The sequence below is a fragment of the Fukomys damarensis genome, unplaced genomic scaffold, assembly GCF_012274545.1.
Source record: "Fukomys damarensis isolate Sample0158 unplaced genomic scaffold, DMR_v1.0_HiC HiC_scaffold_15, whole genome shotgun sequence".
Classification (NCBI taxonomy): Eukaryota; Metazoa; Chordata; class Mammalia; order Rodentia; family Bathyergidae; genus Fukomys; species Fukomys damarensis.
In genome coordinates, this window is record NW_022900927.1 from 66,494,233 (window position 1) to 66,498,126 (window position 3,894).

Below are 3,894 nucleotides of genomic sequence, written 5' to 3' on the forward strand. Positions count from 1 at the left end.
GAGGGGGGAGGGAGGTCAAAGAGAACAGCTGAAAGAACACTGAATCCGGCTCCTTCAGTCCGAATTCAAGCCTTGCCACATTCTAGTTCAGTAATCTGTGCAGAGCTAGTATCTCCCTGTGCCTCAGTTTTTCCGAAGCAGGGATGATAACAGAATGATCTCCTCGGGTGGTTCTGAGGATTTACTGCAAAGCCCTGGGGTGGTGCCAGGCACATCTGAACAGCTGCTAAGCCTTAGCAACCACTGCTACTGGGGTCCATGAGTGAGGCGGCCTGAGGGAGCCTGTGGGAGGAAAGCAGGGGACACGCTGGGCCCTGGCCTCGGCCCTCTTCCTCCTGCCTGCCCTCCAGCTATCCTCCCTCCCTCCCTCCTCCTCCCATCCTTCCTTCCACAATTATTCATTATTCCATGAGCCGGCACCATGTAGATCCTGTGGGATTCTGGAAGCTCCGTGAGCCGGATCTGTTCTCCGAGCCTGATGCCGGACTGCAGGAGACAAACACACCGGTTTTGCCTGAGGCAGTGCTGGCTCTTATGCGGCAGCCCCGATGGACTGGATGTGGGCTGTTTTCCTGGAAACAGTCCCAGCATGGGTAGGGGTGAGAAAGGACTGGGGCAGTGGGGGCGGTCTCCCGAGGGACAGTGCACACATGCAGGAGCTGTCTTGGTGGGAAGCCAGCCCTGCACAGTGGCCTCGGGCAGCCACCCCTTTGCCCAGCATGTCCACAGAGCAGATGGAACCCATGGGCTTCGCACCCCAGCTCGCCAGCCCTGGGGGGCACCTGCCACCCACCCGGAGGACCTGAGAGCTCGGGCGCAGCAGGGTGGGCCCAGTGACGGTGCGTGGGCAGAGCTGGCGTGGGCACACTCCTGTCCCTGGCACGGGGACAGAGGCAGTCAGGGATGACTCCGCATCAGCTCAGAGAGGCCAGAGTTGCCTGATGTTTGTTCACAGGCTGGTCTAGGGGCGGTCTGGGATATTTTAAGTCAGATTCGCACAAAATGCACAGCGACTGAGTAATGCAGACTGCTGTCCAGGCCGTGTGGGCCTCGTGTGTCCAGCATGTGAGCCCGAGGGAGGAGGCTTACCTGGGAGGAACGAGCTCCAGAGCAACATGCACTCGTCCAGGGTCGCCTGGCTGCTGGTGACTGATGCAGAGAGCGGAGGCCTCCTCCATTTGTCCTCAAGTCATACTCAGAGTCACCTGACTGCAGTGCCCCAGCAGCTGGAGCCTTGGGTTACATGGGTTTTCCTCCTTCTGCAGGTGCTGTTTCTCGGGACGATGCCGTCCACCTCTTATCCACAGCCCCTGGCCTGGAGCCCAGCGGAGGTCCTCTCCTCTGTGTGCGCAGCCCTCAGACCCAGGCTGCAGAGAGAATGTAACCTCCACCCGGGGAGGGGCCTGCCCCATCACCTCCCTGAACCCATCCTCCGCGGTGTGGCGGAGCTGCTGCTGACTGAGCGTCCTCACTGTCCACCACTCTCCGTAGCTGGACAGAGAGGGAGTGAGCCATGGTCGAATTCCGTCCACCAGAAATTCAAATGCTGAAGACGTAAGCCCCAGCACCTCAGAACAGGAGGTATTTGGAGGTGGGTCTGTAAACAGAAAACCAAGCCACAGAGAGACATTCAGGTGGGCACTGCACCCATGAGACTGGCGTCCTCAGGAAAGGGGCAGTTTGGGCACGAAGAGCACACAGAGCGAAGGTGGATGGAGAGACCTCCTTCCCGGAGTGGAGCTGCCCTCAGGGGAACCATCCTGCGGGGCTGCAGAACTGCGAGCCCACACAGCTCCATCCTCCCGCCACCCTGGGCAGCGCTTGGCCACAGCCATCCTCCTCATGGTACCCGACACACCCTTTCCATACATGCACACGGCCAGCGCATCCCTCCTTGGGTCTGGTATTTAAAGAAGATGAATGTTTAAGTCATGGTCCCCCGTCTCCCTTGCTTCTTCCAAACCAGAAAGGGACTGGGCAGTGACTGTCCCTGAAGACAGTGGTTGGCACACAGCTGACATCCAGTAGGCAACTGTGAACGAACCAATGAATGAAAATGCTTGCTGGGACTTCCTCCCAGCTCAGTTAACCAACCTTCTGGCCTGCCGGGCTCCTTGGGCTCAGCTTCTGTATCCAGCCATCCTGAAGCCCCTCTGCTGTTGTTACTTATTCCCGATTCGTAGTGGTTCCCATTAAAGCTGTGGCTGAAAAGATACTTTCATTCGAAATCCTCATGGTGGTTCCCCCGCTTCGGCTGCCTTCTCCCGCTCTGAAACAATCACTTTTTCTTAAGGTTGTGAACTCTCTCGTGTTTGCCTCTCCTCCCTGACAGCCTTTCTCTGATCCTACTGGAAGGACTTTCCCTGGCCCATGTGGTGACACCCACAGGTCTTAATGGAAAATAAATTATTAACCACTGAGCCTGAGAAAGACTCCCTGAGAGGCTTTTATCCGAACTCTCCACTCCCAGATGAGGCCATAGTTCTCAAAATGAGCTCTGTGAACGTGAGTCACAGCAGCCATAAAGTCCTGAGGAGGGGTCTGCCAGGTGTTTCACCAACTGCAGAGGATTTTTGCCAGGATTTCACTTCATACTACACTGTGTGAGTGAGAAAAGCTGGAGAAGAAAAGAGACCCTTGGTCCTGGCCTCTGGAGCCCTGGTGAGAACCATGGCTTCAGGGACATTGTCCTCCTGCTGTCCTGGTCTCCCTGTCAGGATAATGGGACGAGCAAGACTCTTTGGAAGAGCTGCAGCGATCTGGGGCATCAAAGCTCTTCCAAAATTATAAAAATTCTCCAGACACATAAAATATACTTTTTGACTATGGCTTTTGTAGTTGACTTTTTAAAATTGTTGTTATTAGAAAAACAGGGCCAGTTTTTAAAGGAACTTTATTTCAAGTGAGATTGGAGTAAATTTCTGACAACCATACAGGGTGCCAACGGGACTCACACCAGGAAGCCACAAACATACAGCACCACGGATGTGGCCTTGCAATTTGAGACATGTTTGTGAGTGGGTCTCCCCACTGTTAAGTCGCTGTTTGAAAGGAACACATGCCCAGTCTACCTTCTTTATAGCTTACTTACATTTTGTGGTGTTAAAAAGTCACCTCTCACTCATCCAGCAGATAATATCGGCCCAAGTCATGTGCCAGCTGCAGGGCCCTGTGGGGTAACGAGGCTGCCAACAGAACAAGCTTCGGCTCATGAGGCTCAGATTCTAGGTGGAGGAGGAGGAGGAGGGTGGTAAAGCAAGGCAAGCAAGTAGTGTGGGGAAAGCAGAGTGGAAGCAGCAGGGGGAGAGCTGGGGAGTAAAGCATGAGAGGCAGGACAGCGGAGGGGTGGGGAGCGCTGGGGGTGCCGGAGGGAGGAGCCAGGGCACGGGACAAGGTCGGGGGCAGAGCTTGTTTTCCCTCTGAGCTTTTCTTATACGGTAGGATTTTCATTACTCTTTCAGTTCATTGCTTGTTATTGGAGTTTATTCAAGGTTCTTAAATCTTCTTGGTTCAGTTTTAGAAATTCATCCATATCAAGATATTATCCATTTCTTCTGAATTCCCCAATTAATAGCATACAGGTTTGAGAAGCAGTTGATAACAATCTTCCGGATGTTGACATCATGATTTCACTTTTTCCAATTCTAATTGCATGGATTTCTGCGCCTTCTTTCCTTTTTATGTAAGATTGACTAAGGGTTTGTCTATTTTGTTTATTCTTCCAAAGAACCAGCTCTTGGATTCAGTGATTCTTTGTATAGTTTTTACATCCTCAATTTCAGGGATTCTTGCTCTCATCTCTACAATTTCCTTCTTTGTACAGTAAAACCTTGGATTGTGTGTACTTGTTCCATGAGCATTCTGAAAGATGAACGAACATTTCTCACAAATTTT

At 52.8% G+C, this 3,894-nt stretch overlaps 1 long non-coding RNA gene across 3 annotated transcripts in view; it reads right to left on the minus strand.

Moving 5' to 3' along the window:
• Window positions 1-3,458, minus strand: part of LOC117286159 — a 3,796-nt gene extending 338 nt beyond the window's left edge. Inside the window, exons 1-3 of one of the 3 annotated variants that reach the window (XR_004517318.1) lie at window positions 3,092-3,458; window positions 1,870-2,204; window positions 7-1,597 (exon numbers count right to left, since the gene is read on the minus strand). This is a non-coding gene — a long non-coding RNA (uncharacterized LOC117286159). Of the gene's footprint in view, window positions 1-6; window positions 2,205-3,091 lie in introns of those variants that run through there. The other 2 variants (XR_004517316.1, XR_004517317.1) reach the window with 2 other exon arrangements.
• Window positions 3,459-3,894: the final 436 nt, after the last annotated feature.